Raw genomic sequence first — 14,116 nt, forward strand, 5'->3', positions numbered from 1 at the left:
ACTACTACTACTATATACTACTACTACTACTACTATACTACTACTACTATACTACCTACTACTACTACTACTACTACTACTACTACTACTACTACTACTACTACTACTACTACTACTACTACTACTACTACTACTACTACTACTACTACTACTACTACTACTACTACTACTACTACTACTACTACTACTACTACTACTACTACTACTACTACTACTACTACTACTACTACTACTACTACTACTACTACTACTACTACTACTACTACTACTACTACTACTACTAGTGACAAGCCTCTTTTACGGGCAAAATAGCGGAAACGTGAAATCGTAAATCATTGAAGATCAATTCAATTAAAAAAAAGAAAACTCCTTTAAATAACGTCAAATCAATTAGTAAATCCAATGTCAAATCCAATGTCAAATCCAATGTCAAAAGAAGAAAACTTTAAACTCAAAGTGAAAATTAAAGTAACAGGTCCCGTCATGTATGCAAGTCTAAGCCAATGTCAATATAAATTACCTGTCATGAACTACTACTACTTACTATATACTACTACTACTACTACTATATATACTATATATATATATATATACTATACTACTACTACTACTACTACTACTACTACTACTACTACTACTACTACTACTACTACTACTACTACTACTACTACTACTACTACTACTACTACTACTACTACTACTACTACTACTACTACTACTACTACTACTACTACTACTACTACTACTACTACTACTACTACTACTACTACTACCCTACTACTACTACTACTACTACTACTACTACTACTACTACTACTACTACTACTACTACTACTACTACTACTACTACTACTACTACTACTACTACTACTACTACTACTACTACTACTACTACTACTACTACTACTACTACTACTACTACTACTACTACTACTACTACTACTACTACTACTACTACTACTACTACTACTACTACTACTACTACTACTACTACTACTACTACTACTACTACTACTACTACTACTACTACTACTACTACTACTACTACTACTACTACTACTACTACTACTACTACTACTACTACTACTACTACTACTACTACTACTACTACTACTACTACTACTACTACTACTACTACTAGTACTACTACTACTACTACTACTACTACTACTACTACTACTACTACTACTACTACTACTACTACTACTAATAATACATACTATACTACTACATACTACTACTACTACTACTACTACTACTACTACTACTACTACTACTACTACTACTACTACTACTACTACTACTACTACTACTACTACTACTACTACTACTACTACTACTACTACTACTACTACTACTACTACTACTACTACTACTACTACTACTACTACTACTACTACTACTACTACTACTACTACTACTACTACTACTACTACTACTACTACTACTACTACTACTACTACTACTACTACTACTACTACTACTACTACTACTACTACTACTACTACTACTACTACTACTACTACTACTACTACTACTACTACTACTACTACTACTACTACTACTACTACTACTACTACTACTACTACTACTACTACTACTACTACTACTACTACTACTACTACTACTACTACTACACTACTACTACTACTACTACTACTACTACTACTACTACTACTACTACTACTACTACTACTACTACTACTACTACTACTACTACTACCTACTACTACTACTACTACTACTACTACTACTACTAGTACTACTACTACTACTACTACTACTACTACTACTACTACTACTACTACTACTACTACTACTACTACTACTACTACTACTACTACTACTACTACTACTACTACTACTACTACTACTACTACTACTACTACTACTACTACTACTACTACTACTATACTACTACTACTACTACTACTACTACTACTACTACTACTACTACTACTACTACTACTACTACTACTACTACTACTACTACTACTACTACTACTACTACTACTACTACTACTACTACTACTACTACTACTACTACTACTACTACTACTACTACTACTACTACTACTACTACTACTACTACTACTACTACTACTACTACCACTACTACTACTACTACTACTACTACTACTACTACTACTACTACCACTACTACTACTACTACTACTACTACTACTACTACTACTACTACTACTACTACTACTACTACTACTACTACTACTACTACTACTACTACTACTACTACTACTACTACTACTACTACTACTACTACTACTACTACTACTACTACTACTACTACTACTACTACTACTACTACTACTACTACTACTACTACTACTACTACTACTACTACTACTACTACTACTACTACTACTACTACTACTACTACTACTACTACTACTACTACTACTACTACTACTACTACTACTACTACTACTACTACTACTACTACTACTACTACTACTACTACTACTACTACTACTACTACTACTACTACTACTACTACTACTACTACTACTACTACTACTACTACTACTACTACTACTACTACTACTACTACTACTACTACTACTACTACTACTACTACTACTACTACTACTACTACTACTACTACTACTACTACTACTACTACTACTACTACTACTACTACTACTACTACTACTACTACTACTACTACTACTACTACTACTACTACTACTACTACTACTACTACTACTACTACTACTACTACTACTACTACTACTACTACTACTACTACTACTACTACTACTACTACTACTACTACTACTACTACTACTACTACTACTACTACTACTACTACTACTACTACTACTACTACTACTACTACTACTACTACTACTACTACTACTACTACTACTACTACTACTACTACTACTACTACTACTACTACTACTACTACTACTACTACTACTACTACTACTACTACTACTACTACTACTACTACTACTACTACTACTACTACTACTACTACTACTACTACTACTACTACTACTACTACTACTACTACTACTACTACTACTACTACTACTACTACTACTACTACTACTACTACTACTACTACTACTACTACTACTACTACTACTACTACTACTACTACTACTACTACTACTACTACTACTACTACTACTACTACTACTACTACTACTACTACTACTACTACTACTACTACTACTACTACTACTACTACTACTACTACTACTACTACTACTACTACTACTACTACTACTACTACTACTACTACTACTACTACTACTACTACTACTACTACTACTACTACTACTACTACTACTACTACTACTACTACTACTACTACTACTACTACTACTACTACTACTACTACTACTACTACTACTACTACTACTACTACTACTACTACTACTACTACTACTACTACTACTACTACTACTACTACTACTACTACTACTACTACTACTACTACTACTACTACTACTACTACTACTACTACTACTACTACTACTACTACTACTACTACTACTACTACTACTACTACTACTACTACTACTACTACTACTACTACTACTACTACTACTACTACTACTACTACTACTACTACTACTACTACTACTACTACTACTACTACTACTACTACTACTACTACTACTACTACTACTACTACTACTACTACTACTACTACTACTACTACTACTACTACTACTACTACTACTACTACTACTACTACTACTACTACTACTACTACTACTACTACTACTACTACTACTACTACTACTACTACTACTACTACTACTACTACTACTACTACTACTACTACTACTACTACTACTACTACTACTACTACTACTACTACTACTACTACTACTACTACTACTACTACTACTACTACTACTACTACTACTACTACTACTACTACTACTACTACTACTACTACTACTACTACTACTACTACTACTACTACTACTACTACTACTACTACTACTACTACTACTACTACTACTACTACTACTACTACTACTACTACTACTACTACTACTACTACTACTACTACTACTACTACTACTACTACTACTACTACTACTACTACTACTACTACTACTACTACTACTACTACTACTACTACTACTACTACTACTACTACTACTACTACTACTACTACTACTACTACTACTACTACTACTACTACTACTACTACTACTACTACTACTACTACTACTACTACTACTACTACTACTACTACTACTACTACTACTACTACTACTACTACTACTACTACTACTACTACTACTACTACTACTACTACTACTACTACTACTACTACTACTACTACTACTACTACTACTACTACTACTACTACTACTACTACTACTACTACTACTACTACTACTACTACTACTACTACTACTACTACTACTACTACTACTACTACTACTACTACTACTACTACTACTACTACTACTACTACTACTACTACTACTACTACTACTACTACTACTACTACTACTACTACTACTACTACTACTACTACTACTACTACTACTACTACTACTACTACTACTACTACTACTACTACTACTACTACTACTACTACTACTACTACTACTACTACTACTACTACTACTACTACTACTACTACTACTACTACTACTACTACTACTACTACTACTACTACTACTACTACTACTACTACTACTACTACTACTACTACTACTACTACTACTACTACTACTACTACTACTACTACTACTACTACTACTACTACTACTACTACTACTACTACTACTACTACTACTACTACTACTACTACTACTACTACTACTACTACTACTACTACTACTACTACTACTACTACTACTACTACTACTACTACTACTACTACTACTACTACTACTACTACTACTACTACTACTACTACTACTACTACTACTACTACTACTACTACTACTACTACTACTACTACTACTACTACTACTACTACTACTACTACTACTACTACTACTACTACTACTACTACTACTACTACTACTACTACTACTACTACTACTACTACTACTACTACTACTACTACTACTACTACTACTACTACTACTACTACTACTACTACTACTACTACTACTACTACTACTACTACTACTACTACTACTACTACTACTACTACTACTACTACTACTACTACTACTACTACTACTACTACTACTACTACTACTACTACTACTACTACTACTACTACTACTACTACTACTACTACTACTACTACTACTACTACTACTACTACTACTACTACTACTACTACTACTACTACTACTACTACTACTACTACTACTACTACTACTACTACTACTACTACTACTACTACTACTACTACTACTACTACTACTACTACTACTACTACTACTACTACTACTACTACTACTACTACTACTACTACTACTACTACTACTACTACTACTACTACTACTACTACTACTACTACTACTACTACTACTACTACTACTACTACTACTACTACTACTACTACCCAGTTATGCCAAGGCCAACCTGTCCTCGAATGCCACCGCCAACAAAGCAGCTGCAGCGAAGAAGAGGAAGTACAAGCATGCCGCTGAAGAGCTACGAGGCTCAACTCCTTTGGTGTGTTCCACTAATGCTGTCCTCCACAGCGAGTACAGTGCGTACCAGCCGCTTAGCAGCGAAATGGGAGGAGCCCTTCGCTGCAATGATGGCTTGGGTACGCGCGTGCGCACTCAGGCTGCGTTTAACACGACAACGATTGAAAACGATTTCCGTTTACACGACAACGAAGTAGGACCTAAACGGAACGAAATCGTTGCATTTACTACTATCGTTTACACGACAACGCCCGAAAACGATACCTAAACGGAACGAAATGGAAACGCACTTCAAAGTGTTTTGAAACGTTTTCAAAACGTTTTCAAAACGTTTTCGTTCTCGTGTAAACGGTGAAAACAGTGAAAACGATTGGAAACGGAGCGCGGTCATGGAAACCATTAATTTTCGCGCGGGACTATATTTCGCGGGAAATACCTGACCTTTGCGACCACCAGCACGTACCAACTCCAACTAACGTGTTACTTCCCGCCCTTGCGCCAAACCAGCACGTGCTAACTCCAGCCTGATCGCCCGTTTTCCGTTCTCGTGTAAACGGTTCAAAACGATTTGCCGTACTCGTGTAAACGGTTTGAAAACGATTCGAGGCCAGCCTGTTTTCGTTCCGTTTCGTTCCGTTTCGTTTCGTTTCGTCTCCGTGTAAACGCAGCCTCAGTTCGCCATTTTCAGCGCCATGGACATGCGTCTGCGAGGCTCCCGTCGCCGTCTTATGGGACTCTCCGTACATGACGTAAAGTACCGCCAGAGCGCCCCACCATCTCATCCTTCCGTGGTCGTATTGTGGAGGTGGTCTGCTGTCTGTAGGTCATACGACATGAACCTTGTACACATTTTGCACGTTTTGCAGTCAATCCGTACCTTCGAGCGGACACAAGCTCCACACAAAACCCTGCCAAGCGTGACCTTGTAGTACACAAATAGTCTCACATCGTACAAACTTCGTTGCACTCTGCCATACGATTTTCCTTTCGCATGCTGTAAAATCAAGGTGGGGCGCTCTCGCGAGACGGGGCGCTCTGGCGGTACTTTACGGTACCCTAGTACAGGTCTGCTCTCGATATAACAACTCTCACTTGTACATAACCTCGCTAGTACATAAAAAAATCAAATCCCGCGCCGAAACAGCATCACTCCCATACAAATTTTGTTCTACGCAACATAATCCTACATAACATAAACCTCGACATAACACACGCTGCGGCGCGGTCCCCGACGTGCGCACTCTCGATACAACATAAATTCACGTGCACGGTACGATCAAGCGGTAGCTACAGCTAGGCAGTTTAGGCCAATTTAGTCCTACATAACGTAAACCTCGGCATAACGCACCCTACGGCGCTCTCCCCGACGTGTGCACTCTCGATACAACGTAGATTCACGTGCGCGGTACAATCAAGCTGTAGCCGTAGCTAGCCAGTTTAGTCCTATTGTGCATAAATTCTGCGGCATTGATGGTATCTGATGTCGATGGTGGTACAGTGTGTATATGTTTGCAAGGTTGAACCCGCCTTGAAATACCCTTCATTTTGAGGTACATAATTATTGTATTTTACACATGGTTTTCTACATAACACTCCGTCTGTTGCCTATCCTGTGTCAATTATCTTGAATATGTCATTTCGTGAAGGGAAATTCCCAGCCATGTGGAAAACTGCGGTAGTCGTGGCCACCTACAAAAATAGAGGACCACGCACCACCCCCAGCAACTATCGCCCTATCTCATTGCTCTCTACTTTATCAAAAGTGTGCGAACGTGTTGTATATGACATCATTTATGATCATGTTCGCATTTCACTTTCGCCAGCACAGTCGGGCTTTTGTCGGGGTGACTCCACCAGGTACCAGGTTACCCGCCTCGTGCAAGACATCCACACCGCCCGGAACGCCCATAACCATGTTGGTTTAGTTTTCTTCGATCTCGCAAAGGCCTTCGACACTGTTTGGCACAGGGGTCTCTTAGCTAAGCTGCGAACAGTATATCGCATTGATGGCAAGGCTATCGGCTGGCTCTCATCGTATCTCTCTAACCGACATCAGCTTGTACGCCTCTCAACTGTGTTATCGGAGCCTTTACCCGTTACTTCTGGAGTCCCCCAGGGTTCAATACTTGGGCCACTGCTATTTCTCCTGTATATTAATGACCTCCCCGATACTGCCCCTGGTGTCAGCCTTTTCGCTGATGACACAGCTCTGCTTTGCTCCAATGCTTGCCCTATACGCCTGCACAAAGCCATGCAAGATAGCATTGGGAAAGTTATAACCTGGATGCATGATTGGAAGTTGCAGCCAAACGTTGATAAAACGGCAGCTATGTACATTTCCCCCTCTCCCCCTTCCCTGCCACTTTGTTTTCCTTCTTCAAGTGTTGCTATTCGCATTGTTGAAGAGCATAAGCATCTTGGCGTTATTATTGACTCTAAATTGTCGTGGTCACCCCATGTGCAGTATGTCTGCAAGCGCACAAGCTCCATCCTTGGGGCTCTTCAAGCCCACTGTAGACATCTTCCTCTTTCTTGCAAACGCTTGTTTTATCGTTGCTATATATTGCCCTTACTTGACTACTGTGATACTGCTTGGTGTGGCATAACTACTACTGTATTGAACAAGCTAGAAACCCATAACCGCATGCTCCTTAAAATCTTATTTAGCAAAGATCGTCGCTTTCCCTCCGCTAGTCTTTACGAAATTGCCAAGATCAGTCCCCTTTCCACTCGACATAAGTACCACCTCTGTGTTCTCATACATAAAATATTACTAAATAAAATACCCTTGCATATGCAGGCTTATAATTGGTTCTCCGAAACACGGAACACCCGGAACTCACTCAGTTTCCCACGCGCTGCCTCCACCCTATTCACTAGATCCCCGATCTTTGCTGGCTATGTGTTTTGGGCAACATTACCAACGCAGGCCAAGACCAGCACGTCGATGGATAATTTTGTTGCTAAAATCTCTGCTCAATTATAGGTTTCATGTATATCCTGCTGGTTTGTCTCCTCCTTTGCCTTCTTTGCCTCTTATTTGTATTCTTTTATCTGTTTTACTGCTGTGGTTGGCTTTCACCCTTGTCTCAGTTTTATTGGCCGTCATCATGATGTGCCATGAGATAATGATATAAATACAAAAAAAAATACAATAACATAACTCTCGATATAACATCATGTTTGCGTGGTCCCAGAGATTACGTTATATGGAGAGTAGACCTGTGCTGTGAAAGGCTAAAATAAAAATAATAAACGTCACAGGCTGCTCTTCGCAGGTTTCCGCGTCCCAGCGGTCCAGGCAAGCGACCGCATCTCAGTGGGACACTTGGCCGTGGCCTTTGGCTTTGTACTGGAATCTGTGGGAGAGCCTTTCCAGGGGTACACACCGGGTATGGACAAATCCCTGGTGTTGATACTTTTTGTTCCTTTCCTTTTTATTTGTTTTTGCTGAGAAAGAAACGTGGCTGGATATATACCGTCCTCGCTGTGGTGATGGTGATGTGAGTGCAGAGTTTGGATCGGCCAAGAGCGCAATATGGTGGTGTGGTGTATTGGATTCCACAATGGCCGGGTCGTCGCTACTTCTTCTCAAATTATTATTATTATTACTAAGTATTTTCTTTGCCTTCGCTTTCTTGTTATTGGGCAAGGTTCATCCAAATTAGTGGCGTCTCATAGAGGCGCTGCAAAAGTAGCAGGCCACGACGCAAACGTTGCTCCAACAAATAGCAGCAGGCCAGCAGACCCATCGAGTCCGTCGCAAATATAAGGAACTGAACGTCCGCATTGAAACCTTGGATTGGTTTGGATTGGTTTATTTAGCGTCGAATAACAAACAGGCAGTGTTGCCTTATTACATGAGATCGACTAAAGTTACAGGCACACAAAATCAAATGTAAGGAAAAGATTAAAAGAAAAAAAGAAAAAGAAGAAGCGTCGTTCCGAATTTATAAGAAAAAGAAAGTAGGATTTAAGACAGCAGAGGAAAGATTGCATAATTATTTGCTCAGTGAGCAACGTTAGTCAGTGAATTTTCAGGAGGGGTAAGAGAGCGGTCCGGAATTGACCTGGTTTCTTCAGTGATCGTATAGATGCAGGCAACTTATTCCAGAGAGCGGGACATTGATATGAAGGGCTGTGTGTGGCGGCGGCAGATATGATCCTCGGGAAAGGAAGCAGGGGAACATCTGTGCTCCTTGTTTGACTGGTGTGTGACAGAGGTGTAACGAGGTCATGAAGAAGCACACTACAGTTATTATGAATTACACAAAAGGTTAGCAGGAGGAGTTTGCGGCAATACATTGATTGCAGGGGTTTGAATGCTGAGGCGTTCAAAAAGAGGGGCAGTTGCAGACAGGAAGGGAGCAGAGCAGACAACACGCACAGCTCGCTTGAGAAGTTTCTCAAGACGATCACGTTGTGCAGAGGAAAGGGAAGAGGAAAAGCAGTTGCATGCGTATTGGAATGTGGTTCAAGGAGGACGCCCGAGCACTTCTGGCAGTCAATTACAACGATGCAACTATTGATCTTCAAGCCGAAACTTTCCTGACATCACTAGCTGACCTTACTAACCGTCATGCTCCAGTGCCGCTAGTCAGACACCCAATCTGTCCTAAACCTATACCTCATTCTTGGACAACTGCTGAACTGCAGCAGCTGCACCAAACACGGAGGAACGTACATCGACAGCTTCAGCGTAGGTCAGACGACTCAGCTCTTAAACAAAGGTATCGTGCAGCCAGGCGTCAAGGAAAGCGCTTGAACAGACAACTGAAGTCACAGTTTTAATCAAGAAATTCCAGGATCTAAGGAATGACCCAAGAGGGCAGTGGCGTCTGCTTAACGGCATGACTGGTCGTAGACCCACCCGGAACCAGCCCACTGCATCAATTTCGTCGCTGACTGATACGTTTGCGGCCATTGTTCAAGACACCAACAGGCCTGGGGTTCTACAAATTCCACCTGAAGACAATGAGCAGCTACCTTATCTCACGAATTTCCAACCAGTGACAGTACAACACGTGTCTGATATTCTGAAGTCTCTAAATTTGTGCAAATCACCAGGTCCAGACAACGTGCTACCATCCATACTGAAGAATGGTGGAGATGCTGTTGCTGAGTACCTCACGGAAATAGTGAACGAGTCCCTCCAAACTGGTAATGTCCCCACCGTCTTTAAGCAAGCTATCATAAGTCCACTTATGAAATCTGGAGACCCTGATCTGGCGGCAAACTACCGCCCAGTTTCGCTGCTGCCTATATATGCCAAGGTATTAGAAAGAATAGTACTGGACCAGATAATGAAATTCTTCGCAGATAATGGCATTGAACACGTGCCAGACTCTCAATTTGCATACCGTCGCAACCACTCTTGCGAAGACTGCTTGGCTCTAGCTGTGAACAGATGGCTTTCTGCATTGGATAGCAACGAATACTGTGGTGTCATCTTGCACGAGCAAAGCTTTTGACAGAGTGGCACACTCCGCCCTCATCCAGAGTCTACATGACACAGGCATCAGAGATGTTGCCTTGAATTGGTTTTGTAGCTACCTGTCTGACAGAATACAAACTGTTAGAGTTGGTCAGGAACTTGGACAGTCACGCCCATGCTCCCGAGGAGTGCCCCAAGGCTCTGTTCTGGGCCCAGTCTTGTTTTGTATCTACATTCGCGACATAACACCCTGTTTTAGGTTTAGCCAAGACCAGGAATATGCCGATGATATTGCATTTTATGTCCGGCATAGTGACTGTGATACTGTGTTGGAGCGTCTCACTGCGGACCTTGCTGCTCTGGACAGCTACCTTACAGGGAAGGGACTGGTTCTTAACCCTGATAAGACACAATTTCTGCTATTACGTCGCCCAACTAGTCCCTTACCCACCACTGTGTCCATATCATGCCGCAACTCCACTCTCTATTCTGCGCACACAGCCAAATACCTGGGCCTCATTGTGGATGAGCACTTGGTATTCGATGCTCAAGTAGAGCGAGTTTGCATTGCCGTCAAGCAGAAGGTCGGAGCCTACAAGCATGCAAGGCAGAACCTGAACCACAGAGCGCGTCGTCTTTTCTATCTATCCATTATTCAATCCACCCTCGAGTATGCTAGCTCTGCCCAAACTGTCTATCTCACCGTTCATACAACCAGCTGATAACAGCCAGCCGTACTAGCCTTAAAAGAATATTTGCCCTTGACCGCAGAACTCCCACTGAGACACTGTACCCTTGCACCAAGATCTACACACTAGAGCAACGCTTAAATTTCAAGCAATACGTCTTTGTCTTTCGCTGTCTGCATGGTTTATCTAGCCCACTTCTCAGCCTCCTATTCACTCCCCGCTGCACTGGCCCACATACTGCTGCCACAACCCGGGGCCAAGCTGCAGCTGCTCTTGTCTTGCCTGCCTGCCACTCCCGGTATGGTTTCCTTTCCATTGCGTATCTTGGTGCCGACAGGTGAAATGCGCTGCCTCCATGTTGTCGCCTGGCCGAGTCGCCTGCTTTGTTTCGCGCTCACACAAAGTCTCATTTAGGGTTCCCAGTAAAAAGGCAACATTGCCTGTTGGGAAATCCCTAACAAAATAAGAAAAAAATAATAATAATAATGTAGAAAGGAAAGAGACATTATGGATACGAGTTAAGAGTAACTCTCCATCACTGTAACATGATACTTTATTCAGTCAGAAAGTGTGTATAAAGTATCATGTTACAGTGATGGAGAGTTACTCTTAACTCGTATCCATAATGTCTCTTTCCTTTCTACATTTATTTATGGCTCAACATCCGAGTTTTACAATAATAATAATAATAATAATAGCAATAAAGAGAACAAATTCTGCAGTCATCGCCACACTACAACGAAGTCATGAAAGTTTACCAGAATTAATTTTCTTGTCACATTCATCAGTGGAAAGTCGTGACTGAAGAGTAACCATGCTGAACAATGATTAAATATACATGTACATTCAATGATGTGTTACGAGAACAAAATACAGTGCCAAAATAGAATGAGGGAAGGTGAGACAATAGAGGTGAAGTGAGAGCTAAGTGCAACGGCGGGTGAGAAACCAATTATAACGCTAAAACTGTGTAGTGAGACAAACAATCATGCTGTGCCCCTACGAAAACAATTTTAACGCAACTACATGTTTCTTCTGCTTACAAAGATCAGGCTTATGCAAACGAATACAAACAGCCTCAAGTACTTTCAACTGACTAGCATACCGTGCACGACAAAGAACAGAAAAACTAAAATCATCATACACCTGCAGACACTTAGGACCACAATGGTAACAATTTACCATCAAGATCAAAGGAGGAGTCAACGAACAGAGGTTAAACAACATGAAGCGAGTTTGGGACCGATCGGTGTTGTTGTTGTTGTTGTTGTAGAAGTTTATTTAACGTCGCACCACAAACAGGCGATTTCGCCTCCTTTGATACATGTGGACGACAGAAGGAATGAGAGAGAGGGGGGGGGGACAGAAGTATGTTGTTGATGAGGAGAATGACACGGAGGATGACACTGAGGACGAGTTGGGAGATGAGACGGAGGACGAGGTTGCGGTTGTTGGAGACGAGGAATCAGATGGTGATTGTGATCGTAAGAAGTCTGCCGTTTTTCTTCACTTGTTGCCTCACCCTAAGTGTCTGCAAGAGCATGATCTTTGCTTTTAGTAGATTTGGGGTTATTTTGAGATTGATGAAGAATGGTAAAACCAAGTCACAAAGTCTTTTCTTCGCTTGTTCTCCTGAGCAATCTAAAACTTAGTGCAACTAAAAGCAAGAATCATTGAAATCGAAAGAAGAAGAGAAAATACTTTAAACTAGCCCAACTACTTAGTTTACAGTGTACTTCAAAATACTCGCTACCTTTCCCAGGGAAAACAGCCTGAATCATGACTTGTAGGCAAAGTTTGCCGGTAATTCTCTAAGGCCCTCATCAGACTACGTACATAGAAAATCCAGTACAAAATCACATAAAACCTAAAAGGCAACATTTTTCCATGCCTGCATTCAGACTACACATTTTACAAGCAATATACAGGCAACCTTTGACCCTACGAAATTGCGCAATGGGCCTGGGATGTGTGAAAGCAGCGGACAGTCGTACCCGGGTACAAAGTTCGTACAACTGCCTGGTGAAAGTACGATAAATGCAGGAAAGTTGCCTTGTACAAGGGTTCGCACCCTGCCTGAAAGGATTGGGCAGCTTTTTAGGCTTCCCGCCAGATTCTTGTTGTTGTCTTGGAAACTTCTATGTAAATGTGACTTATAGGCTGTTTTGTACCTAGTCTGAAGAGGGCCTAAGCAAAATATCGGGAATTTTTACAGAAAGAAATTCCATCAATTTTGGAGTAAAGTTTCGAAAATATCACGAAACCTGGAAGATCTACCGAAATCTATCTAACCGAAAAAATCATATAAAATGCCAAAAATTCAAAGCAAACCTGGCGAAAACAATGACCGTTAAAATCAGCCAGATGGCTAATATGGAATC

The sequence above is a fragment of the Sycon ciliatum genome, chromosome 13, assembly GCF_964019385.1.
Source record: "Sycon ciliatum chromosome 13, ocSycCili1.1, whole genome shotgun sequence".
NCBI classification, from domain to species: Eukaryota; Metazoa; Porifera; class Calcarea; order Leucosolenida; family Sycettidae; genus Sycon; species Sycon ciliatum.